Source organism: Jaculus jaculus, chromosome 18 (assembly GCF_020740685.1).
Source record: "Jaculus jaculus isolate mJacJac1 chromosome 18, mJacJac1.mat.Y.cur, whole genome shotgun sequence".
Lineage (NCBI taxonomy): Eukaryota > Metazoa > Chordata > Mammalia > Rodentia > Dipodidae > Jaculus > Jaculus jaculus.
In genome coordinates, this window is record NC_059119.1 from 58,009,919 (window position 1) to 58,037,809 (window position 27,891).

General features: G+C 47.3%; 1 pseudogene; it reads right to left on the reverse strand.

Annotated features, from left to right (window-relative positions):
- Positions 1 to 3,257: 3,257 nt before the first annotated feature.
- Positions 3,258 to 27,891, reverse strand: part of LOC101607254 — an 89,719-nt pseudogene continuing 65,085 nt past the window's right edge.

Below are 27,891 nucleotides of genomic sequence, written 5' to 3' on the forward strand. Positions count from 1 at the left end.
TACACCCCTAGGGCTCCATAGTCTAGGCCAACTGGGGCTCAGTTGAAATAAGAGGCCTTTTTATTCTTTTTTTTTTTTCGAGGTAGAGTCTCACTCTAGCCCAGGCTGACCTGGAATTCACTATGTAGTCTCAGGATGGCCTCGAACTCATGGCGGTCCTCCTACCTCTGCTGGGATTAAAGGCGTGTGCCACCACGCCCACCTTAATTTTTTTTTTAAGAGGCCTTTAACCTAGACCACATCAAGTAACATGTGATGTCTCAGCTCTGCATGACTCTCCGTGCATTCCCACGTCATTTACTCCCCTTCCCGTGGGGCAGCGTGAGGCAGAGTTGAGAAAGCTCTTAGTGTTCAGTTTGGCAAGCACTTTAGGCTTGGGATTAGAACAGGGTAGGTAGAGACAAAGGGAATAGGACCCACATTCAAAGCTTATATTTTGGGGCAAAATTGGGAATTATAGCAATCTCTCTGTGTTCTTTGCCCTTTGCACACCATCTTCTCTTCCCTCCCTGGTGACATTTCGCTGTGAGGTTGTGGTTACAGGTGCAGGTTGCTCTATCATCACAGTACTTGGGGGAAGACTCTTCCTTCCTTCCTTCCTTCCTTCCTGTTACCTTCTCCCCGTGCCTGAGCAGGCAAATAGGCTCTGGGAGAGTCTTACAATGCAAGGTCAAGTGGAACTAATTAGGTACCTGGCAAATGTTTCGATGCCTGCCAAATGGTTGTCCCTTTTTATTTTATTTTATTTTTTGAAAGGGAAGGACCGTAGGTGACAATTACCAGGACACTTCCAGCTCTAGCAGTGCATGCGCAGCTTAGTCCCATCTCCAAGTTAAGGAGCTAGCTCTCTGATCACACAGCCCTGTGTCCCTGGACACAGAAACACCTTCTCCTTGTGCACCTCTGGGACTCCCTGAAGAAAGACAGCAAGGTCGTCCATGACCAGGCCACGGAGAGGCCGGCACTGCTGGCCGGGGTGGAGGATTGGTAGGGATGCATCTCTTTGACTAATTTCTCTTGTGTCATAGAGCCTGACTGCTTAACCATGGATATCATTTCTCTTTTCTTTCTTTCTTTCTTTCTTTCTTTCTTTCTTTCTTTTTTTTTAAATAAGAGAGGCATTTACTTTTTTTAATTTTTGAGAGAGAGAGAGAGAGATGCAGATAGAGGCAGAGCAAAAGAGAATGGGTGCACCAGGGCCTCAGCTGGTGCAAAGGAACTCCACATTGTACATCTGGCTTACATGGGTCCTGGGTCCTTTGGCTTTACAGGCAAGCTCCTTAACCACTAAGCCACCTCTCCAGCCCTTTATATTTCTTTTTTCATTATTTTATTTTTATTAAAGATTTATTTTTGTTTATTAGAGACAGAGAAGGGGAGAGAGAAAGAGAGAGAGAGAATGGGTATGCTAGGGCCAATAGCCACGGCAAACTCCAAACACATGTGCCACCATGTGCATCTGACTTATGTGGGACCTGGAGAGTCAAACCTCGGTTCTTAGGCCTCATAGGCATGCGCCTTAACCGCTAAGCCTTCTCTCTGGCTGTTGCAGTCAGGTTTCCATTGCTGGTAGAAATCACCCAACCAAGAGCAGCTTGTGGGATAAAGAGGTTTATTTTGGCTTACAGGCTTGAGGGGGAAGCTACATGATGGCAGGGGAAATGATGGCAGGAACAGAGGGTGGACATCACCCCCTGGACAACATAAGGTGGACCATACCAACAGGAGAGTGTGCCAAACACAGACAAGGGGACACTGGCTATAACACCCATAAGCCCGCCCCTAACACTACACTCCCTCCAGGAGGCGCTAATTCCCAAATCTCCATCAGCTGGGAACCTAGCATTCAGAGCTAATGGGGGACACCTGACTCAAACCACCACACCAGACCTTTTTATTTCCTTTTAAAGAATGGGTTTCGGGCTGGAGAGATGACTTAGCGGTTAAGCGCTTGCCTGTGAAGCCTAAGGACCCCGGTTCGAGGCTCGGTTCCCCAGGTCCCACGTTAGCCAGATGCACAAGGGGGCGCACGCGTCTGGAGTTCGTTTGCAGAGGCTGGAAGCCCTGGCGCGCCCATTCTCTCTCTCTCCCTTTACCTGTCTTTCTCTCTGTGTCTGTCTCTCTCAAATAAATAAATAAAATAAAAATAAAATATTTAAAAAAAAAAAAAAGAATGGGTTTCTTGCCCTGGAGAGATGGCTTAACATAAGGTACTTACCTGCAAAACCTAAGTACCCAGGTTTGTTTCTCCATGACCTATGTAAGCCAGATGCACAAGGTGGTGTATGCATCTGGAGGGTTTTTTGTTGTTGTTTTTCGAGGTAGGGTCTCACTCTAGCTCAGGCTGACCTGGAATTCACTATGTAGTCTCAGGGTGGCCTTGAACTCATGGCAATCCTCCTACCTCTACCTCCCATGTCCTGGGATTAAAGGCTTGTGCCACCACACCTGGCTTATCTGGAGTTTTTGCAGTGGCTGGAAGCCCAGGTGTGCCCCTTTTATCTCTCTTACTTTGCCTCTTTCCCACTCTCAAATAAATCAATCAATCAAATATTTTTTATAAGCAGATTGTTTATTGTTTATAAGCAGATTTGTTTATTTTTATTTATTTATTTCAGAGCAACAGACACACAGAGGGAATGGGTGCTCCAGGGCCTCTATCCACTGCAAGTGAACTCCAGATGCATGCACTCCCTTGTGCATGTGACGAGTCCTGGGGAATGGAGCCTCATACCCAGGTCCTTAGGCTTCACAGGCAAGTGTTTAACCACTAAGCCATCTCTCCAGCCCCACTTTTTTTTGGTTTTTCGAGGTAGGGTCTCGCTCTAGCCCAGGCTGACCTGGAATTCACTATGGAGTCTCAGGGTGGCCTCGAACTGATGGTGATTCTCCTACCTCTGCCTCCCACATGCTGGGATTAAAGGACACACGCCCGGCTTCCCTCTTCACTTTCTGAATCACTCATCTCCAATTGAATGCTGGGTGTCATATGGAGAATGATAATTGACTCCCAGAAATATGCCCGCCTCTTCTCCTGTCAAGTCATAATGCAGGGGAGGCTGTCAGTCTGGTCACGTGACCTGAGTTTAGGTCTTCGTCCTGCTGCTGGTGCGAGAGAGAATGGGTGCTCCAGGTTCACCTAAGCTCAGGCTGTTGTCACTCGGTGCTGAGTGTGGGAGCTGAAGTGCACAGAAGTTAAAATGCTTCCTCTGCTTGTTTTTTTTTTTTTTTTTTTACTGTCTTTATGCAAGATTTTATTAAATGTCTTTGCAAAGCCACATCCATCCTCCAACGAGACCCTGTTTCGCTGTGGGGACTGGCTGAGGCATGGCAGGTGCCTCTGGTGTCCCACGCTTCTGTTCTGAGATGGGGGGTGGTGGGCAGGATCTCATCTTTGGGTTCCACCATGCTCGCGCAGTCAGGCCAGGGGCGTCTCAGGGCCAATCTTGTCACCTGGATCCCAGGGCAGCATGATCTTAACTGTGATGGCCAGCACGCCTTGCCTGACCAGTGCGGGACGCACAGCGGTTTCAACGTAGTGGTTAGCAGGGCCCCCACTGTGGATCATCGGGCCGTCCACAAAGCTCATAGATTTTGCCCTCTGTTCTCGGCGTTTCCCAGACACGACAACCCCTCAGCCCTTGGCCCTGGCCCTGCATGAGGATCCACAGCACGCCCCAGCAGACCCCCGCAGGCCCCCCGCGCAGCGAGCCCGCCTGGGAGCCTCTAACCTGTGCTTGGCCTGGGCAGCGGCACTCAGAACGCCTGCGACCACCTTTCCTGCGCAAACCTCTTCTGGACGACTGCAGTCCTCTCTGGGATGTGACGACCCTTTTCCCCGAGAACATTCTGTTCTTGGTGTCTGCCCCAACAGGACCTTAACTCCAGAGGAGCCATCTGCAGCCAGCTCGCTCTCTCTCTCTCTCTCTCTCTCTTTCTCTCTCTCTCTCTCTCTCTCTCGTGTGAGAAACTCATTCAGTTCAACCTTGAAGATGCCATCAGCAACAAACTTCCTCTTCTTGGAAATCTGCGCCACCACCTTGCAGCCACATGCTTCCGAAAGAAAGGATTGTCTCTGTTTTTGTTTTTTTTTTTTTAAATTTTTTTTTTGTTTATTTATTTATTTACTTATTTACTTGAGAGCGACATAGAGAGGAAGAGGCAGATAGATAGAGAGAATGGGTCTACCGCCATACCACCCTGAACGTGTCCGATCTCGTCTGATCTCAGAAGCTAAGCAGGGTCGGGTCTGGCTGGTACTCAGATGGGAGAGAGAGAACGGGTGCGCCAGGGCCTCCAGCCACTGCAAATGAACTCTAGATGTGTGCGCCACCTTGTGCATCTGGCTCTCGTGGGTCCTGGGGAACTGAGCCTCGAACTGGGGTCTTTAGGCTTTACAGGCAAGCGCTTAACCACTAAGCCGCCTCTCCAGCCCTATTTTATTTTATTTATGAGCGACTGGGAGAGAGAATGGGTATGACAGGGCTTCCAGCTGCTGCAAACAAACTCCCTTACGTGGGTCCTTTGGCTTTCTAGGCAAATGCCTTAACCGCTAGGCCATCCCCCCAAGCCCTGTCTCCGTGTTTTTAAGCTGTGAACCGCGATGTGCCCGAGGGAGCGCTCTCCAGTCTTGGCCTGTGCTCTGATGTTGACTACTGCCGTGTCGTGGCTCAATGTTAGGATCGCAGTCGGGTTTTAGGGCATACTTGACTCCCTGGTGCAGCTGTACGTGGGCCGAAGCTGACTTCTTTTTTTTTTTTTTTAAATATATTTTATTTTTTATTTATTTATTTGAGAGCGACAGACAGAGAGAGGAAGAGGCAGAGAAACAGAGAGAATGGGCGCGCCAGGGCCTCCAGCCACTGCAAACGAACTCCAGACGCGTGCGCCCCCTTGTGCATCTGACTAATGTGGGTCCTGGGGAATCGAGCCTCGAACCAGGGTCCTTAGGCTTCACAGGCAAGCGCTTAACTGCTAAGCCATCTCTCCAGCCCCGAGGCTGACTTCTTACAGTTTCTGTCCCTTCCGTGGTGGCCACACTCCGCTGTGTGTGGGAACAAGAGAGCCCTTCCCTCAGATTTAGCGCACATCTGCTGGATATTAGTCCAGGATCCTAGGCCCAAGAGATTTTCCTTCTCTTCCTCCCCCAGGGATGGTGGCTTTTGATTTTTCTTTTCTTTCTTTCTTTCTTTCTTTCTTTCTTTCTTTCTTTCTTTTTTTTTTTTTTTTTGCAGCAGGGTCTTGCTCTAGCCCAGGCTGACCTAGAATTCACTGTGTTGTAGCAGGGTGGCCTCGAACTCACAGCAATCCTTCTACCTCAGCCTCCCGAGTGCTGGGATTAAAGACGTGTGCCACCACGCCCGGCTGATACTTAGTTTTGAAATAAGGTGCAGGTCTTGGATTTTCAAACTGTCTTTCAGCTAAATACAAAATGCAGGATTCTTTGTAGCCAGGATCTGGCTCTGCCTCTGGGCATGACGTAGACAGACCAGTTTTCTCACGGAGGAACAGAAGACAGTATCTTGGGGGCCACCTTGGAAACTCCTGGCTTGTCCATGGATTAATGTCCATTCTACCTCTTTTTTTTTTTTTTTTTTTTTTTTTTTTTTTTAGGTAGGGTCTCACTCTAGCCCAGGAATTCACTATGGAGTCTCAGGGTGGCCTTGAACTCACGGCGATCCTCCTACCTCTGCCTCCCGAGTGCTGGGATTAAAGGCGTGCGCCACCATGCCCGGCCATTCCATCTCTTACACCGCCACTTGTTTACTAAAATATATGCAACGGGGCTGGAGAGATGGCTCTGCCACTTGATAGTAGTGTGGTTTTACAACATGTTCCTGCCTGTGGCAAGGGTTCATGCCAATGCAGGCTCTGGGGAGGAGCCATATCATAAGTGGCTGGAGTCAGCCTCGTGGCTGGGATGAACTTCCAAAGCAGGCACAGTTTACAGGAGGAAGAACTTATTTCAGCTTACAGATCCAGGAGAGGTGTTCCATGTCCCTTAGTCAGGCCACTGGACCCAAGCTTTAATAAAACACCTGAGTCTATTGGAGTATATACATTGAAACCACCCCACGAGCAGAGACTGCCTTTGCCAATATTATTAAACAATGCTTCATCTGAGTCTCCGGCTAAATTAAATATGGCTCAGCACGAGTAGCCTCAGAAAGCAGGTGTGATCATTCAGTGAAGTGGGGCAGGAAATCAAAGGCAGTTGCGCCCCATCAGGGTATCAACAAGGTTTCACCCTCAAAGTGGGTTCCTTTCTAGAAAGGAAGTCTGGGGGGGGGGAAGAATGTGGCCAGCATTATCCACGAACACAACTTGCCTGGCTCAGTTTTTGTCCCTCCTCGCTGTTTTCGGCAGGCCTGGGGGCTTGTAAGCATTCGGGTCTCAGACTCCTGTTGATTACCTCCCCAGGAGGCCAAACCTATCAGAAGGACGAGTCCATGCCCTTTCCTGACAGACCAAAGCTACCAAGAGGTCTGTCCATGGCCTTTTCCATTTTCATCAATGGCGGCTCCCTGTGATGGCTAACTATTGTCCCTATAGCCACCAAATCCAGAATTGGCTAACAGCTTTCCTCTTTGGCTAGGACAGGAATCATTAATCCTAGTTCGGTCTCAGAGGGATTGAAGAACTGAAGAATTCACAAGAAGACGCTACGAGCTGGTGGCAGCATTGGGTCTGGCTGCTTGTTTCCCTACCCGTCACCTCCCTGTGCAATGTCAAATGTCTTTCTTTTGCTACTATAACAAGTTTAGCCACCTTAAGCCAAGTTTAGTGGCTTAAAACATCACAGAGTCATTACGTAACGGTATTGGACGTCAGAATCTCCCCGGGAGAATGGGCAGGGCAGATCGGTCTGGAGTCTTTAAAGGAGACTCCGTCTTCCAGACACCACCTCGCTCCTTGATTCATCATCTCTTCTGTCTTCAGCGTCGTCTATGGTTCCTCCTCACATTTTAACACTTCGACATCCACTTTTATTTTTTTTTTATTTTTATTTTTTAAAGTTTTTTATTTACTTATTTGAGAGCGACAGACACAGAGAGAAAGACAGGTAGAGGGAGAGAGAGAGAGAATGGGCGTGCCAGGGCTTCCAGCCTCTGCAAACGAACTCCAGACACGTGCACCCCCTTGTGCATCTGGCTAACGTGGGACCTGGGGAACCGAGCCTCGAACTGGGGTCCTTAGGCTTCACAGGCAAGCGCTTAACCGCTAAGCCATCTCTCCAGCCCCCACTTTTATTTTTTATTTTTGAGGTAGGGTCTCACTCTGGGCCAGGCTGACCTGGAATTCACTATGTAGCCTCAGGGTGGCCTTGAACTCATGGTGATGATCCTTCTACCTCTGCCTCCCGATTGCTGGGATTAAAGGCGTGAGCCACCACGCCCGGCTCAAAAAGAAAAATTTAAAAATACTTATTAATCCAAAAATGTTTTTTGAGGTTCTTGTTGTTTGTAATCTTATGTTACTCTGTCCTGCAGGGTCTTCAGCTAAGAACAGACTAGAGTGTTTGGTTGTTGTTTTTTTTTTTTTCTTTTGTAATATATTTGCAAGGAGAGAGAAAGAGGAAGAGAATGAGAATGACAGGGATGCATGCCAGGGCCTCTTGCCCCTGCAAATGAAGTTCAGATTTATGCGCCTTTTTGTGCATCTGGCTGTATGTGGGTACTGGAGTATTGCACCTGACCTGACAGGCTTTGCAAGCAAGTGCCTTTGACCACTATGCCATGTCTCCAAGCCTTGTATTTTTCCTTCCTTATCCCAGTGTTGTTTTTTTTTTCTCTCTAGTGACCTGCTGATGGCTTACAAGCTGCACTCTGAAAATACCGCATTAAACAGAACAGCCCCCTCTCTTCCCTCCCAGGCCAAAGATGAGTATTTGTATAATGCTTTAATAGCCTGGAAGCACACATTATCCCACTTAATCCTTACACAGTCCTAAAATGGAAATAACTCCCTTTCGACAGATAGGTGAAGGAGCTTAGGGAATGCAACCCCAATATATCCTGCTTTGGTGTGTTGTTTCTATAATGGGGTGCTTGGGGTCCAGGAAAGTCCTTGAACCCCAAACCCTAGGTTTGTTTCTAAGTTTTTTTTTTTTTTTTTTCGGGGTAGGGTCTCACTCTAGCTCAGGCTGACCTGGAATTACTATGTAGCCTCAGGGTGTCCTCGAACTCGTGGCGATCCTCCTACCTCTGCCTCCCGAGTGCTGGGATTAAAGGTGTGCGCCACCACGCCCGGCTTCTTTCTAATTTTTATGAAGGAATTGAATTATAAAAAGACTGAGGAGGATAATTATTACGTTATTATATATATTGAGGGAAGCACAGAGCCAAGGAAAGGCACCCATGTGGCTAGCGATCCCATGTGGAGGACCTAGAAAAAATGAGGAAAGAAAAGAGAGAAAGGAAAATTCAGAGTTCCTGCCACGTGGGGAGCTAGAGAAGACAGAGAATCCATGTGGAGGGTAAGGGCTGGAGGTGGGGGCTCCCCTTAGCTCAACCCCTCTGGGCCTGGGTGGGAAACACTCATCCACAGCTGGAAGTCCCCAAGTGCTGAGAGCTCGGCTCCTCTCACAAAGGTATTTATAGCCTTGTAGCGGTGGGCTGTCTTCCGGCTCAGGTGAACCAGAGGGAGGCTGAACTTGACCAACCACAATGTTTAAATCCTATGAATAACCAGGAGAGGTCCTGGTTATTTGTGGAAAAATAGGTCTAGGGAACTAGGCAAGAGATAAGTCAGATCATCTTTGATTTCTAGCAAATGCAGATGTTCCTGCCTTTTTTGCCGCAGAGGTGCAGTCACCCTGACTGTACTTTCTCTCAGTTCCTCTGAACTGGAACACTCTGGAACACTTAGGCAACAGCCTTTCCCCAAGTTCTCGTCTGCCAACAGGGTTGCCAGCGCAAGAAACCCTGCTGTCATGAATCCTCTCCTGGGAATCTTTGTTTTAATTTTTTTTTTGTTTTATTTTTATTTATTTACTTGAGAGCAACAGACAGAGAGAGAGAGAGAAAGAGAGAGAGATTGGGTGCGCCAGGACTTCCAGCTACTGCAAGTGAACTCCGGGGATGTGCGCCCCTTGTGCATCTGGCTAATGTGGGTCCTGGGGAATCAAGCCTCAAACCGGGGTCCTTAGGCTTCATAGGCAAGCGCTTAACCTCTAAGCCATCTCTCCAGTCCCCTCTCCTGGGAATCTTAACAACCAGGTAAAGTTACCTGGGATTACAGGACTGGAGACCTGAATGTGACAAGGACTCAATCACCTATTCTGATGGCTTCTCAAAGGCACCTTTATTGCAAGTATAGGAGACTCCTTCCCACACTTCTCCCAGCTTGGGTCATTTCACACTCCAGTAGGCCAAGGCCCCAAGCCTTAGGTTTTCTGTGGTCAGGATGCTATATAAGCTTCCATCAACCCTTCTTTAAGTCCATACTGTGTGGGGCTTTTAAGAACAAAAACATTATTAAATATGAGGTCTTGGGCTGGGGAGATGGATTAGAGGTTAAAGCACTTGCCTGCAAAGCCAAAGGGCCCAGGTGTGATTCCCTAGGACCTGCTACATAAGCCAGATCTGCAAGGTAGTGCATACATCTGGAGTTTGTTTGCAGCAGCTGAAGGCCCTGGCATGCCCATTCTCAATCTCTCTCTCTCTCTCTCTCTCTCATGGGTAATGAAAATTTCCAAGGAAGGGGCTGGAGAGATGGCTTAGAGGTTAAGGTGCTTGCCTTCAAAGCTAAAGGATGTCCGTTCGATTCCCTAGGAACCATGTAAGCCAGATGTGCAAGGGGACACATGCGTTTGGAGTTCATTTGCAGTGGCTGGAAGTCCGGGAGTGCCCATTCTCTCTCTCTCTCTCTCTCTCTCTCTCTCTCTCTCTCTCTCTCTCTCTGTCTCTTTGCCTCTTTCCCCCTCTCAAATAAATAAATAGATAAATAAAAAGTTTCGCTGGGCATGGTGATACATGCCTTTAATCCCAGCACTTGGGAGGCAGAGGATCATCATGAGTTCAAGGATACCCTGAGACTACATAGTGAATTCCAGGTCAGCCTGGCCTAGAGTGAGACCCTACCTCGGAAAAAAAAAAAAAAAAAAAAAAAATTTCTAAGGAAGCAGCCTCCGGGGGAAGGGGTTCTCATATGTAGCCCGGGTCCCTTTCTGATGATCAGGCATCCAAGTAGAATGTCTCATCAGGAGGATCCTAATTGGCTGATGGCCCCGGGAGGACGGCTGACTCAAGAGTGGCTGTCCCACGGAGCTAAGTGTGGGGGAAAGTTGAGAAAGGAACGGGAAACAGCCGTGGCTGCCTGAGGCGGTCTTGGATGAGACTGGAACAGACTTGAGTTCTAGTCCTACCAAGGCATGACATATATGTTTCTTGGGTCTAGTCCTTAGCTAACTACCTATTTGAAAAACAAAAACAAACAAAGACTGCCTTGGGTTGGAGAGATGGTTCAGTAGTTACAGGTGCTTGCTTGCACAGCATGATGGCCCAGCTCAGCTCCCCAGTACCCACAGAAAGCCAGACACACAAGGTGATGCATGTGTACGGAGTTTTTCTGAAGTGGCAGGAGCCCCTGACATGCCCATTCTCTCTCTCTCAAATAAATAATTTTATTTTGAAAAAGCTATCTTATTCCTAGTCCATATGAACCAGACACCTAGCTCTACTTTGCTAACACATTTTTATTTTTATTTTTTTGTTTTCCGAGGTAGGGTCTCACTCTAGCCCAGGCTGACCTGGAATTCACTATGGAGTCTCAGGATGGCAGGAACTCACGGCGATCCTCCTACCTCTGCCTCCTGAGTGCTGGGATTAAAGGCGTGCGCCACCATGCCTGGCTGCTAACACATTTTTTAAAATTTATTTTATTTTTATTTATTTATTTATTAAAGACAGAAAGAGGGGGAGGAGAGAGAGAGTGAGAATGGGGCACACCAGGGCCTCTAGCCACTGCAAACAAACTCCAGATGCCTATGCCACCTTGTGCATTTGGATTAAGTGGGTCCTGGAGAATTGAACCTTGAACTGGGGACCTTAGGCTTCACAGGCAAGTGCTTAACCGCTAAGCCATCTCTCCAGCTGGCAGTTTTTTTTTTTTTTAATTGAGGACTTTAATATTTTATTTAATTATTATTTTTATTTTATTTTATTTCTTGGCTTTTCAAGGTAGGGTCTCACTCTAGCCTACACTGACCTGGAATTCAGTAGGTAGTCTCAGGGTGGTTTTGAACTCATGGCGATCCTAATACCTCTGCCTCCCAAGTCCTGGGACTAAAGGTGTGTGCCACCATGCCTGGAGATGATTAATTTTGATTGTCATGTTGACTGGAGTAGGAAACTTGAAGAGCATTAGTGAGATACACGTTTGGATGTGTCTGTGAGGGCATTTCCAGAAAAGACTAAATGAAAAGGAAAGACTCACCCTGATTGTGGGCACTACCATCTGTGGTAGCTGGAATGTACGTCCCCCGGTAGACTCAGGTGTTCCCTTAAAGCTTTCCTCCAGCTGCCTGGCTGGAGGAGGTGTCACTGGGGATGGACCCTGGAGTCCAGCTCTAAAGTATGTTTTGGGGAAGATCTGATTTATAGCCCAAAGGTATGCAGAGAAGCCTGAGCTCTGCCAAGGCCCCTGCTGTTGGTGCTTGCTTGTAGTGCTAGCCGCTGCTGGTGTCTCTCTGCCTGGATTTATGGGTAGGAACCAGCTTTTTCTACCATTGATGGATCTTCCCCCTGGATCTGTAAGCTGAAACAAATCTTTCCTTCTATAAGCTGTGTCTGGTTTAGATGTTCATCCCAGCAACTCTGTGACTGAAATTGATACCAGGAGTGGGGTCATTGCTGAGATTGTAAGGGTCCGAAAATCACTGGAGAAAGACCCCAGACTCAAATAGTATGCAAAATCAAAGAGCGTTTATTCTGCAGAATCATCCAGCATGTGGGGGTCAACCATTCATACAAAATGGTGACCCCAAGAGGAGCACACAAGCCCCTTTTAAGCACAACTAGGGGAATTTCAAGCGGGGTTAGGTGATCTTTTAAAATGATTGGCTAGGCAAGCAGCAGTTACAGTTGTACGTCTTTGATTGGTTGGGGAGAAAGGCGAGAAAAGGTTGTGAAAGGCGTGAAAAGGACATGTCTGGGCATGTTTGGACATGTCTCCAGGAACTGACTCAGCCTCTGGGTGGCTATCTTCTCTGGCAACATGCCAGGGTCACTGTTGATTACCAGCCTGTCTTTTCCCAGAAGTCTTGAATGCCTCTCCAGGAAACTGAAACTTAGGCCTGGTTAGGGTGGCACCTTACTGAAGGCTGTCACGGCATCAGTTTGGTCCCTTCAAGATGAATCTGATCATGTGGATTTTGGTCTTTTGGAACTTTTGTGCTGGAAGAATGGGACAGAACTTTGTACTTGCAACTAAAGATGCCTTCCAGAGGGGTAAGCCAAGTCGTATGGAATATTGTGATGAGAGTTTTAAAGTGCTAAATGAAGGGAGAATTGTATTTGGAGGGCTTGCTCATGAACTTTCAAAGCGGAAAGAAAGACAGCAGGGAACTTTGTTGGAACTGGGCCACTGCCATAAACGCTGGCTGTGTTTGGATGCCCAAGCCCAGAGACTTTAATCAAGGTTGAATTTTAAAGTATGGATGTTATGAGCATGTAAGGACCAGCATATGGTCCAGGGCCAGTTTAGGATAAACAAGTTTGTTGTGAGAGTAAAAAATGCAAAGTCAAAGCTTGTAAGCAAAACTCTGTGTGCAGTGACATAGTAGAGATTAGCAGATGTGTGTGTGAAACTATTAGATAAGCATTGAAAGGTATAAAAACCCCAGCTGCTCAACAACCATTGTCTCAGTCTCCCCGACACTATGACTGACTGAAAGGCTACTCAGCAGTCCTGACTGAGACCCCCGCGAGTACATCACCGATCCGAATTCATCAGCCCGACACGCTGTCCGAACGCTGTCCGAATGATCATCCGTAAGCTAAAGCACTAGCTTACGCCAGCGGACCAAGACTCGGCTTAGAGCGCCGCGAACCGGAAGTAAACAACATCGCAGCTCGAACCTCACGTTGTCAGGTCGTAAAACGTCGTAAAACGTCGCTCAAATCTTGCGTTGTCAGGTCGTATACATGTTAGACTCGTTAGAAATATTCTTGTGTTAGTAGCGATGAATATACCTTGGTTATATATTATATTAGCTATAATATTATTTGTGATAGTTTCGACTTGCTTGTGTGTGACTTTCATCCCAGTAAACTCCTTCGCAAGTACACCAGTGTCTGAGTATCATTGGCCTTCGCCGGCGGAATCCTCTCAACCAATCATCTTTGAGAGTGCTCGCGACAATGGACTTGTGTTGTTGGTAGAAAAGACAAAATGGGAAGATGTACAATTTAAGGTTGAAAATTCAAGTAAGTTTAAAGTTACTGGCATGGGGACTGATTTTAGGTTACTAAAGCTGCTATTGTTAAACAGATGACTACCATTAAGTGTAGGCCAACTGCTTTTCATTGAAACCATGGAAAGGATGCCTGAGGTGAAGTCCCTTTCAGGAAAGATCTGAATGAGCAGGAATGCAAACTCTTTTTTTTTTTTTTTTTTCAAGGTAGGGTCTCATTCTAGCCCAAGCTGACCCGGAATTCACTGTGTAGTCTCAGGGTGGCCTCGAACTCATGGTGATCCACCTACCTCTGCCTTCCAAGTGCTGAGATTAAAGGTGTGCACCACCATGCCCAGCAGGAATGCAAATTTTTTTTTTTTTGGTTTTTTGAGGTAGGGTCTCACTCTAGCCCAGGCTGACTTGGGATGTACTCTGGAGAGTCTCAAGGTGGCCTCAAACTCGTGGTGATCCACCTACCTCTGCCTTCCAAGTGCTGAGATTAAAGGTGTGTGCCACCATGCCCTGCTCAGGAATGCAAACTCTTAAAAGGAGATGATTGAAAGGAAGAAGGTAACCTGTTCTTCCAGGTCAAGAGTTATTTCCTCCCTGGATTAACAAAATGGCTGTGTCCCTGCACACCTAGTATTGGTTTGAGAAGCATAAAAAAGTCATGAAAGAAGATCATGAAGTGCACATGGTTCCAGGAGCCACTGCTGAAATGCAGCATATGAAGCAGGGCGATGTCCCTGGTAGAGAAGGCAGTGAGGCCATTCCATTTTTTTATAGTAGAGACCCAAGGATGTTTTGGATCTACCAGAACTGTGGAAAGGCTACCATGGAGCTCTGTCAGCACAGGATGGAAGTTTTCCAAGGCCACACAGCCCAGCTGGAGGGACAGAAATTGAAAATCCAGAGACTGTCATCACTGGTTCTGGATGTCGGAGTTGTCCTGCAGATGTTGGTATTCACCTAATGATTATTGGTTTTGTGCTGGTCACATGTCTCCTTGCTCTACCTTCTTCCTGTGAGGTGTGTCTGGTTTAGATGTTCATCCCAGCAACATGGAGCAACACCATCTCATGGATGGGGGTTCTGGGCTGAATAAAAAGAGGAAAAAGGAGAAAGTGAACTGAGTGCCAGCATTCATTTCTATTTGCTTCCTTCCTGGTCTACTGAGATATGAGCAAGCTGATACCACATCTATGACCTATGACCTCCACACCTTCTTTGCCATAATGGACCATATCTCCTCAAACTATCAAAGACCAAATAAATCTGTCCTCCCTTGCATTGCTGTTTTTCAGGTATTTGGTCACGGCAACCAGAAAAGTAACTAATATAATTCTTTTCTTTTCTTTCTTTCTTTTTTGAGGTTGGGTCTCACTCTAACCCAGGGTGATCTGGAACTCACTATGTAGTCTCAGGATGGAATTGAACTCACGGCAATCCACTTACCTCTGCCTCCCGAGTGCTGGGATTAAAGGTGTGCGTCACCATGCCCTGCTCCAATATAATTCTTATTCTGTATGATATTCCCAAGGTGTATTCACTCAATTCTGCCCACAATTTCTGTTTGCTCATATGAAGTGCTATCTTGCTTTATATGAGATGACCAACTTTGAATGTTCCACTCATTCTATCATTTAAGGCTTTGGCAAGTGTTTCTGTCACCACTGCTGGGCTGGGGGGGGGGGCAGGAAACAATATTTTTCTTTTCTTTCACAGTTTCTTAGTTGGAGAAAAAAATTATATGACCAAAAATGAACAAGGGAAGCCAAGGTGGTTATGGCATGCACTCTAATCTTAGTGCTGTGGAGGTAGTGACAGAGGGGCCCTGAGGCTCACTGGTTAGCCAGTTTGAGGAACTAGTGAGTTCTGGTTTCAGCAGGAGACCCTGCCTCAGCAAATAAAAGTAGAGACTGGTTGAGGAGACAGATACCTGATGTCAACTTCTGGCTTTCACATGCATGCAAACATGCGAACATGTACTTTTGCATGTGTGTACCCAGACACATGCACATCCATGCATACAATCCTCACATACACATGTAGAAAAGGGCCAAGACAACAATAATCCAGAAGCTTATTAACATATATATTTCATATACACATGGGACATACCCAGAGAGTGAACAGTTCTCATAGAGGTGGCTTTCAATTCCAGCTTATACAGCATCTTCAAGAAAGAGCAGCGCACTTTCAGATTAGCTATAAGAGAGGAACAAGGATTTTGAGCCTCCAGGGGAAATGGCTCATGGGAAAGCAAACAGAAAGCTGATACAGGCTGGTCAGTAAAGCTTTCTGACTGGGATTCCTCTGGCGTGACCTCCTGCCCACCAGGATCAAAGTAGTCTCTTTTCTCTCTCTCTCTCTCTATCTGCCTCTTTCTCTGTCTCTCTTGCTCTCAATAAAAATAAACAAAAATAAATTTTATTTTTTTTAAAAAAGTAGTCTCTTGTCTCTGGTAGGAAGTGGGTAGATAGCCAGAATTTCTTGCTTCAGAAACCTGTTTCCTTCTAGGTCAATAGAAGAAGGCAGGGAGTTTCCCTACACCTACTGCTTCTTGCCTTCAGGTCAATAATCCTTCATATTCTGCAGTACATTCCCCACATCTCTTCAGAAGAGCAAAATAACACAACACTCTCACTCTCTCCATTGTTTCCTGTCTTCCTTCCCTTTCTCCTTTCTCTCACTCAATCTTAGCCTGATTTCCTCCAAAGCATTCACCATTGATCACCAAATGTTTAATTTTTTGTATATCTTTTAATATATTCCCCCTCGAAAAGGTAAGCTCCAGAACAATATATCTGTCTTGTTCATTGCTGATTCCTAATACCTGGCAGTGCTTGCTTGGCACATAGTAGGTGCTCAGTGAAGGTAACTGAATCAATCAAAACATTAAGTGAAAACGTAAGATACTGGGTAAGGGTTTCTGATTTCTTTAACTTATTATTTTGTTTTTTTGTTTGTTTGCTTGCTTTGTTTGGAGGCAGGGTCTCACTCTAGTCCAGGCTACCCTGGAACTCTGCAGCTTAGGCTGGCCTCCAGCCTCCCAGAGTGCTGGGATTACAGGTGTGAGCCACCAGGTCTGGCTTCCAATCTGTTTTGCAAGGGAGGGTCCGTCTGTTCACGTGAGCGCCTCCGTGTGTTGAGAGCTAGCTGGGAGGTCACGGGAGACCCGGGCCCTGCCGGTGCCCGCCGGCAGCATGATGAGCTTGGTGGCGAGGACTCAGCGCCGAAGACAGGCTTCTCTCGGTGCTCTGTTCTATACATCATCAACTTTCTAAACTACGTCTTCAGTGTACAAATAAGATGAGAGCTCTTGCATCACTTTTCTTCTTCTTTTTTTTTTTAATATTTTTTGTTCATTATTTATTTATTTATTTGAGAGCTACAGACACAGAGAGAAAGACAGATAGAGGCAGAGAGAGAGAATGGGCGCGCCAGGGCTTCCAGCCTCTGCAAACGAACTCCAGACGCGTGCGCCCCCTTGTGCATCTGGCTAACGTGGGATCTGGGGAAGCGAGCCTCGAACCGGGGTCCTTAGGCTTCACAGGCAAGCGCTTAACCACTAAGCCATCTCTCCAGCCCCATCCTTTTTTAATGGACAATTTTTTTTCTAACTTTTGCTGTTATAAATAGTCTGAATATTTACTTCACATGTCATAACTAGCTGGATGCTAGGCCTTCTATGATATTTTATTTTGGTTGTAAATCTTTGCAAGATGAAATGCAAACAGCACTTCAAACTAAGCAGAGTTTCCTACTGTTAAGTTGAGCTGTATTTGGTGTCTGTGAATGGACTTGCCTCAGAATGCGGGAGATTCTGGGAAGGGGGGGGGGACCTGATTGCCTTCATTTAACATTTGTATATTCTCATTGGTAAATTTACTTCATCCCTGCCTGTGGACACTCATGGTGGTAGTTTGAATGTGATAGTTTGAATATCTGGCCCCGCAGACTGAGGTGTAGCATGAAAATTGAGCTTAAGCTGCGAGGCCCCTTGCAGGCAGATCCCTGCTAGACGGGGCCTGGCAATGGGGGGCAGATCTTCAGTGCAGCCCTGGCAGGTGTGCTCAGAGCTGCTTGAGCTCTGGCTGGTGAGGCTGCCTGTGTGGTGGTGTCTGTGTACTGGGCTCTGTGGAAGGGAACCAGATTCCTCCACCATGCATGGAGTTTCCCCCCGGATCTGTAGGCCTAGAATAACCCCCTTCCTCCTGTGACCTGTGTCTGGCTGGATGTTCTTTCCGATGACGTGGAGCGGATGGCAACACTCGCTACTCTGCCAGGATGGCCAGGCAGCATGCTCCTACCAAGATGTGCAGACTGCTCGGTGTTCCTAATTCACGCGGTGGGAAGAGACCTGAATGGAGGATCCGTGTGTCATTGACAAAATCGCTCCCCGCCCTGGGCTCCATCTTCCGTCACCTCCTCCACGGACTGCTGTCTTGGGTCCCCCACCCTGCTTTGCCTTGCTGCCCAGACACCACAGAGTGACTCGAGGCAGCTAGGAGGCATGGTCAACTCTGATGCCCGCTGTGGTGGTCCCCGCAAGGAAGAGCGCAGGAGGGGAAAGGAAACACAAGACCAGCTGTCTGGATTGCCAGGAGGGATGCCAGTCGCCTGCACCTAGTCAGACTAATGAGCTGGCAGGGGCCTGAAGATTTTGGGGTGCAGTAGTAGGGGCATCGATCACAGGCCTCTGCCACGACTCAGGGCTGAGCTCTGCCAGTGGCTCTGTCCTAAGCCCTCATGGGCCCAGCGTGCTCCAGGGCGTACCCCTTTCTTAAGAATCTGACAAGGCTCAAGCACCCCCACCTTCTTTTCAATGCCTCGCTTGAACACAGAGTGGAGAAAATTGCTCTTGGCCACCTCTCCCCACACAGTACCTCAGGGTTAAGACAGCCTCACACATTCTCATCTTTTTCATCTGGCTTTGTATATAATATTTTGCCAGGGTTGCATTCTACCTTCCCAAGTTACAAATGTAGTGAGAATAATGTTCTTATTTTCTGTTTTTGTCAGTAATAGAAACCACTCAGAAAGAACTTAGGAAGTATCTACTCACAAATTTTGTGAGAGGCCTGCTCAAAGATGTTTGCTCATCTTCAGCATTTCAAGATTTTAAAATCTTAAGCAGATGGCCTTCTTGGATACTCTTTCTTTCTTTTCTTTCTTTTTTGTTTTGTTTTTCAAGGTAGGGTCTCACTCTAGCCCAGGCTGGCCTGGAATTTACTCTGTAGTCTCAGGGTGGCCTTGAACTCACAGAAATCCTATCTCTGCCTCCAGAGTTCTAGGATTAAAGGCGTGTGCCATCACACCCAGCTCTTTCATTTGTTCTTTTTATACTTTTTATTAACAACTTCCATGATTGTAAACAATATCCCATGGTAATTACCCCCTCCCCCACTTTCCCATTTGAAACTACACTCTCCATCACATTCCCTCTCCCTCTCAATCAGTCTCTCTTTTATTTTGATGTCATGATCTTTTCTCCTCTTATGACGGTCTTGTGTAGGTAGTATCAGGCACTGTGAGGTCATGGATATCCAGGTCATTTTGTATCTGGAGGAGCACGTTGTAAGGAGTCCTACCCTTCCTTTGGCTCTTACATTCTTTCTGCCACCTCCTCCACAGTGACCCCTGAGCCTTGGAAGGTGTGATAGAGATATTGCAGTGCTGAGCACTCCTCTGTCACTTCTTCCTAGCACCATGGTGCCTTTTGAGTCATCCCAAGGTCACTGCCATCTGAAAAGAGAAGCTTCTCTAATTAAAAGTGAGAGTAGCATTAATATATGGGTATGAACATTAAGAGAAGTGCTTACTAGGCAGTTTGGTGAGCATAGTACATACATTTAGCCAGACAGCAGCAGATGTTACACCCCTAGGGCTCATGTATTATTTCTTTTTATATACTTAATCTTAGCCAAAAGACAGAGAGGTGACCATTTTCTTTTTGAAAAAGTACATGTTTAGGGGACTAAGGAGATGGTTCAGTGGTTAAAGGCATGCTCTTGCAAAGCCTATTGGCCTGGGTTCAATTCCCCAGGATCCACATAAAGCCAGATGCGCAAAATGGCACATGTGTCTGGAGTTCATTTGCAGTAGCATGAGGTCCTAGTGTGCCCATTCTCTCTCTCTCTTCTGCCCCTTCCTTTTAGATCCAGGCCCCTCTATAGGCTCACTTCACCGCCTAGAGACCCAATCTCCAAACACAATCACATTGGGAATTGGAGTGTACCCTAAAATTTGAGGGGAGATAAAAATCAAGCTAATGCCTGACTGGGGAGGGCCATGGAAGACCCATGGCAGTTATCAATGATCGTCTGTGGGCTGTGGGCCAGTGAGCATTGATTTCTCCTTCCAATGGCATTGCTAGCTGCAATGGGCAGGTATTGATTGTAAGAAAAAAAATTTTTTTCAAGATAGGGTCTCACTGTAGCCCAGGCTGACCTGGAATTCACTCAATAATCTCAGGGTGGCCTCAAACTCATGGAGATCTTCCTACCTCTGCCTCCAGAGTGCTGGGATTAAAGGCATGTGCCACCACGCCTGGCTCCTGTGCATATTATTTTATTTTATTTTTATTTATTTATGAGAGAGAATGGGTGCACCAGGGCCTCCAGCCACTGCAAACGAACTCCAGACGCATGTGCCTCATGCATCTGGCTTATGTAGGTCCTGAGGAATCGACCCTGGGTCCTTTGGCTTTGCAGGCAAACACCTTAACCGCTAAGCCATCCCTCCAGCCCTCCTGTACGTATTTTTTAAGGCTACCACTAGCCTCTAGGTTTCTGTTTCCACCTGAGCAGCAGGGCTCAGGCTCCTGGCACACTGGAGGGTTCTGCCTGACCCTCTCTCCCAGTTAGAAGTCTTTACGGCTTTGTGTCTTGTGGCATTTCGCATCACTTACTGCCACCTTGTCTGCTGACTATACTGGTCTGCCTTCCACAGCTCTTACGGCCAAGCGCCGTGACTGTCTCATTCAGCACCGAGGCCTGAGGGCCCAGCTCTGCGTTTCCTGTCCAGCACGTGTTCACGCGTTAGTGGGGATACTCCAGCCCTGGCTCACACACTCTGCGTTTTAGCCCACGGAGAGCTTCTAGGCTGGCATGGGATTGGGCGGGGGGAGAGGGCGGCGGTGAGGGAACTCTTTCTATCCTGTTAAAGCTCATGCAATAAACTAAAAAAAAAAAACAAATACAAAGCACACAAATTGGGCATGCAAAGTGGTACCACAGCCTAGGGAAATTCCCAGGAGTGAGCTGACCCACGAGCCTGGCATCATTCAGGGCACGTATTGTTCCTTTTGCAGCAGGGGAGGGCAGAGGGGGGAATGTCTTTAACTTTAAAGGGTTGGAGATGGTAACGGGGTATGTGTGGGGTGGGAGTTAAAGAATTTATTTGTTGGCAGCAGGAAAGGCCAGTCAGGCCCACATGGGAACTTGTTTCAAAACAAAAGAAAAACAAAAGCAGGAGCAAATTCCCTTTGGAATTTTGAGCCTGAGTCTTGTAAAGGAGGTCCTGCCATTTAAGACTCCTTCTTCTTCTCCTTCTTCTTCTTCTCTTCCTCCTCCTCCTTCTTTTTTTTTTTTTTTTTTTTTTTTTTTGAGGAGGTAGGGTCTCACTTTAGCCCAGGCTGACCTGGAATCCACTCTGTAGTCTCAAGGTGGCCTCGAACTCTCGGCAATCCTCCTACCTCTGCCTCCCGAGTGCTGGGAATCAAGGCATGCGCCACCACATTGGCAGAGCTCCATCGTCTTGAAACAGGTTTTGGGAATTTCAGGGTGGGGACAGAGGTGGAGAGGCCATGGCATTTCTTTTATCCTTAATCCATTGAAGCAGAGCTTCTCTGCCTAGCTTGGGTGGCAAAAACGTTTCTTTAGCTTTGCCCGATGCTGTATAATGGGGCTCAGTGTTAAAACACACACAAAGGCCCTCCCTCCGTGCTGGGGAACTCGCGGGGAAAATAAGCCTGCATGCCGGCTCTGTGAGGGGCCACCGAGAGGGACGGGATTGCCTAATCACGCCTACCCATGCAGGAGGAATGTGGAAACAAGCAGTTCCGAGTACAGTTATTTAGCACACAAATAAAAGAGGTGTTAAAGCAGTCTTCTTGCCTTTCTTTAAGGAACCATTCGTGCCCTTCTGCCATGTACAGAACGGTGAGAATAGCAGTGGTATTGGGTGGAGCTTATCTTGTTTCTGCTTCATTTAGACAACTGTGCATTAGGACTGCCTACTCTCTGATTAGAGGCCCGCTGTGGGCATCGCTGGTCTCTTGGAAGCATCTCAAATGCTAGGCCAGTACCTAGGATAAGTCGCGTGCACCCTAAAATCCCCCGCAGGGTAGCCTCCTTCCTCGGTTAGGACCTCTTCAGCCATATCAGCTCAAGATGTTCTGAATTTAACCCCTTCATGCGTCCCCTCCACCCACACAGCAAATATACATCTGGAAAGATTTTATGAAATGATTTTAGTGTATAGGCATCCAAAAAACCCCACAAAAAACCCTGATTGTCCAACCCTGGCCCGGTGTTCTCGCACGATGTTCTCAGGTCCTTGGATTCCCAAGTCCAAATATCCAGATATGTTTATCCTCCCCCCCCCCCCCCCGAGTTGAAACTCAAGTCCAAGTGTTTCTTGGGTTATGGTTTTCAACCCTCAAGGCGCCAGATCAGAAGTCCTGGGCTGGTGGCCTTCCCTGCCATGGCTAACATGGGCAGTCACTTTCACTGGGCTGAGGGATGCCTAGAAGAGTGGTACGGGGGATGTGGAGATGGCTCCGCATTTGCAAAGAGCTCGATTGCAAAAATCAGCAGCCCCTGGCGCCCGTGCACACAGTGATGCATGCATTTGGAGTTCGTTTGTAGCAGAAAGAGGTCATCATGCCTGTTCTCTCTCTTTCCAACAAATAAAATATTTTTAGAAAGTTGCTTTTATGGGGCTGGAGACATGGCTTAGCGGTTAGGGTGCTTGCCTTGCAAAGCCAAAGGACCCCAGGTTCAACTCCCTAGGACCCACTTAAACCAGATGCACAAGGGGGCGCATGCACCTGGAGTTCGTTTGCAGTGGCTGGAGGCCCTGGCACGCCCATTCTCTCTCTTTACCTGCCTATTTCTGTATCTCTCTCTCTCTCTCTCTCTCTCAAATAAATAAAAATAAAATATTTTTGAAAAACAAAGTTGCTTTTTTAAGTGGCATAGCACGTTTCTGGGCGTGTCTGAGAATTTTCAAAGAAGATGGACCTGTGGGTCAGAGAACTGCAGGAGGAAGACCCCCTCTGCCATGGCGTGGTCGTGGAGGGCGGGGAAAGGGCAGAAGAGGGGAGTTCTAACTCCCATGCACATCCTTTTCCAGCAGGTTCTTTTCTCTGCTGCTGTCATCCGCAGAGAGCAAACCCACATCCTTTAAATATGCACCGGCGCTTCGGAGGGCTCCCAGCCTTAAGCCGGCGGCTGGGGTGCATCTTGGGTCCGCCTAAATGCGGAGGGTTCCCTCTTCTTGGACTGAACGCCTACCAATTTCCTTGCCTCTCCAGGCTGCCAGGCAGCCACTAGTATGTGACTCAATCTAATTAATTCCCCCTTTTAAAAACACTTTTTATTTATACGTTTGCAACTCTGTGTGTGTGTGTGTGTGTGTGGTGTTTGTGCATACACATGCATGCACCAGGGCCCCTACAAATGAATGCCTGTCCAGCTTTATGTGGGGTGGCTAAGGACCTAAACCTGAGACAGTAGACTTTGTAAGCACATGCCTTTATTTACTGAGCCCTTAAATTATCTCTCTCTCTCTCTCTCTCTTTTTTTTTGCTTTTTTTGAGGTAGGGTCTCACTGTAGTTCAGGCTGACCTGGAAATCACTCTGTAGTCTCAGGGTAGCCTCGAACTCATGGCAATCCTCCTACCTCTGCCTCCCAAGTGCTGGGATTAAAGGCATGCGCAACCATGCCTGGTTCTCATAATTATTATTATTATTTTTTTGGTTTTTTTGAGGTAGGGTCTCACTCTGGTCCAGGCTGACCAGAATTAACTCTGTCATCTCAGGGTGGCCTTGAACTCATGGCAATCCTCCTACCTCTGCCTCCTGAGTGCTGGGATTAAAGGCGTGTGCCACATGCCCGGCTTCATAATTATTTTTAAGATATTTTTATTTACATATTTGTTTATTTGACAGAGAGAGAGAGAGAGAGAGAGAATGAGCAGACCAGAGCCTCTAGCCATTGCAAATGAAGTCCGTACATGTGCACTCCCTTGTGCATCTGGCTAACGTGGGTCCTCGGGAATTGATCCTGGGTCCTTTGGCTTTGCAGGCAAATGCCTTAACTGCTAAGCCAGCCCTTCAGCCCTCATAAAATTATTTTAAAAAATATTTTATTTATGTATTTGAAAGAGAAAGAGAAGTAGCTAGAATGGGCACACCAGGGCCTCTAACCACTACAAACAAACTCCGGATGCACATATGTGATTGTGGCTTGTGTAGGTACTGGGGAGTCAAATCTGGTTCTCAGGCTTTGCAGGCAAGCGCCTTAACCACTGAGCCATCTCTCTGGCTTTCTTGTAATCATTTATATTCTGTTGTTCTGTTCCTCTGAAGTCCTGTGACCAGCACAGTCTGTTAGAGCAGAGGACAGGAGCCCTCAGAAGGCTGCGCAGGCAGAGTGGTCGGAGTTTGTCTGAGACTGGGGATTATTTTTTTTAATTCTTTTTGTTTATTTATTTGAGCGACAGAGAGAAGGAGGGAGGGAGGGAAGGGGAGAGAGAGAGAGAGAGAGAGAGAGAGAGAGAGAGAGAGAGGGAGAGAATGGGCATGCCAGAGCTTCCAGCCTCTGTAAATGAACTCTAGACACGTGCACCCTCTTGTGCATCTGGCTAACGTGGGTCCTGGGGAATCGAGCCTCGAACCGGGGTCCTCAGGCTTCACAGGCAAGCGTTTAACCACTAAGCCATCTCGCCAGCCCAGATTGGGGAATCTTATATGAAGAATGACTTTTAGAGTTTGTGAAGCCAGGCAAGTTCGGGAGAAACCTGGATAAGTTGATTGTCAGTTCGGCCAGGATCGCTGTTTGTTAGTTCTGGTGTGCGGAGGATTGAGCTGTGGGTGGGGGCTTGTATATGTCAGGCTGGTGCTTTACCACTGTGCCACCTCCTAAGCCCTTGACTCACACCCTTGTCAGGTCTATAGATCACCAACTCTACGCAATGTATTTCCTCACATGTTAACCTTGTGTAGATCGAGATGTGTCTCAGGATGAGCAGATTCCTTTGCTGCTCTACCACGGCTATCAGAGGAGCAAGGGCTGACTTCCAGAAAGCATGCCCCTTGCCAGTCAGTGTTTTGGGCCATTGCCAGTTCTGAGACTGCCTGAATGAACTTCTTGCTTGAATGTTTTCGACCGTACTGACAGAATGAATAAGACATCAAATATATATGAGGACAGGCTTGTGACCTAAATCCTCAGGAGAGACTCGCTACTCCTAACAGGGCAAGGACCGAGCCAGGCGCATCCTAGCCAGTCACGGCTGGGGGAAGATTATTCTCCGGTGGTTTATGAGGTTTTGTGTGAAGTGTCCATTTGGGGCATCTTGTTTTCCTTTCTTGCATAGTGGTATCTGAAATAATGGTATAGCCTGTAGTTGGTTGTGTCTTGGGGTGGATGAAATACAGGCAAATTAATCGACTTTCAGCAGCCACTACGGAGGCAGAGGGACCTTGCTGGTACTGGAAAGATTCTTAGCCCTGGGTGCCCCAGAATACTGGCATGTCTGGGCAGTGAAGAGAACCCTGTATATATCTAGAGAAACCAGCGATTTTTTCCCATCCAGGCCCCGTGTCCCTGGTGGCCGACCCACAGCCCGGACATGCCATGTTCATTCCCTTCCTTCCCCTCCTCCACTCTCTCTCTCTTCCTCCTTCCCTTCAATTCCTCCCTTTCTCCCTCCCTTCCTTTCTTTCTTGGATTTTGAAACAAGATCTCACTTGGTAGCTCAGGCAGGCCTCAGTGGTTAGGGCTGGCAATTCTCCCGTTTCAGCCTTCCAAGTGCTGAGGTCCAAGGCTTGACCACAGCTTCCAGCAGTAACCCATTCTAAAAGCTTCCCCGAGGCTCAGGACATAGGTCAGCGCAAGGCAATTTGCTAACATGCTATGTGAGAGGCCCAGGTTCAGTTCCCAGTAGTGCAACAAAACAGGCAAAATAAATAAATAAATGAACTCCAAATGCATGTGACACTTGGTGCGCCTGGCTTTACATGGGTGCTGGAGAATAGAACCCAAACTGACAGGCTTTACCAGCAAGTACCTTTACCCACTGAGCAATCTCCCCAGCCCACACTTCACTTTATTATAGTCATGTATGTGATTTTGGTCAGCTCTGGTATTATTATCTGTCTTTCAATTGCTAGGAAATTTATTTTTTTAATGTTATATTTATTTATTTGAGAGAGGGAAAGAGAGAGAGAAAAAGTAACGAACTCCAGATGCATGTGCCACTTTGTACATCTGGCTTATGTGGGCCCTGCGGATTTGAACTTGGGTGATTTGGCTTTGTAGGCAAGTGCCTTAACCACTAAGCCATCTCCCCAGCCCATGCTAGGAAATGTAAATGAAATCACAGGGTGGTTCCTCAAATGCACCAATCTTTTGAGACTCCTGACCCCTGAATGCTGGGATTTAACACACATGTGTGCTACCTCACACAATTTACAAGTTCTTTTTATAACAGGGTGTGAAAGAAATTTCTGTGATCAACTTAGGTAGATCTGGAATCAGGTTAGAGATATGCCCCTTAGGAAGGGTTTTTAAAATATATATTTTTTATTTTATTTATTTATTTGAGAGAGGCAGGGAGAAAGAGAGAGAGAAAATGGGCAAGCCAGGGCCTCCAGCTACTGCAAACGAAATCCAGATGAATGCACCCCCTTGCGCATTTGGCTTATGTGGGTCCTGGGAAATCAAACCTGGGTCCTTTGGCTTTTCAGACAAGCGCCTTTAGCTGCTAAGCCATCACTCCAGCCCTCTTAGGAAAGTTTTTGAGGGCATTTCTAGGAAGTATTGTCTGAGGGTGGGAGGAAGGCTCTCACCCACAGTGGGCAGCCCATCCACCAGCAGGGTGTGTAATGAGGTTCCGGGAGACAACAGTGGTTTTGCATAGCTGTCCTTGCTTCTTGTTGACCTGGGTGAGCACCTTGTCGCTGCTGTCTTTCACTGACGTTGGATCCCTGGCTTTTTGTTGTTTCCACGGGGGTTGTAGACCCGGCAGGTCCCCAGGAATCCTTCAGCCCTTCAGCCCCAGACAGAGGCTGTCGAGGCCTCCCGTCTTGCTGACTGAGGAGCTCCCTGGTTCTCAGCTTCTCCAGGGTGGGGGTAGCCATTGTCAGATTACCCAGCTCATATCACCAAAACACATCGAAACGCCCCATCGCAATACTATCCATCCCTCCAGCCAGCTCTGCTTCTCTAGGGAACACGAATACGATTAGTTTGCAACTTTGGTTGCACTTGAAGCTTTTAAAAATCCCAATGCCTGGGGCCATGGAGACGGCTCAGGGGTTAAAGGTACTTGCTTTCAAAGTCTAACACCTGGGGTTCAATCTTCCAGTACCCGTGTAAAGCCAGATGCACAAAGTGGCACATGCATCTGGAGTTCGCTTCAGGAGCAGATGATCGTGGTATGCCTATGCTCACTCCTCTCCGTCTGCCTCTTTTTCTCTGCTGCTTTCTCTCTCTTAAATAAATGAAACTATTGTTTTGTTTTGTCTTGTTTTAAGTCCTGATCCTTGGAGCTTATTCCTACGTATTCTAATTAGTTAGTCCAGGATATAGTTTAGGCATCCTGGATTTAAAACAAAATAAAAAACCACTGAGCATTTAAAAATATATTTATTTATTTGAGAGAGAGAAAGAGGCAGAGAAGCAGGAGAGAGAGAGAGAGAGAGAGAGAGAAGAGTGAGAGAGAGAGAGAAGAGTGAGAGAGAGAGAGGAGAGAGAGAGGAGAGAGAGAGGAGAGAGAGAGAGAGGAGAGAGAGAGGAGAGAGAGAGGAGAGAGAGAGAGAGAGAGAGAGAGAGAGAGAGAGAGAGAGAGAGGGAGAGAATGGGTACATCAGGGCCTCCAGCCACTGCAAATGAACTCCAGACGCATGTGGCCCCTTGTACATCTGGCTTACATGGGTCCTGGAGAATCGAACTGGGATCCTTTGGCTTTGCAGGCAAACACCTTAACCTTTAAACCATCTCTCCAGCCCACTGAGTCCTGTTTGTTTTGCAATACTAGGGATTGACTGAAGGGCTTCACACATGAGAATAAAGTTCAGCTAACCTTGAGGGTGAGCTACTGTATATAATCTATGAATCCATCTAGTGGATCATGTGTTTATTGTGCCACCACAATATAGAGATGTAGAAAATGGGAAAGGAAAATATTTATGTATTTGCCTCTGTACATGTAATCTTTGAAAAACCACGGAAGGAACTGTTGGGGTGAAGTGTGTGAAAGG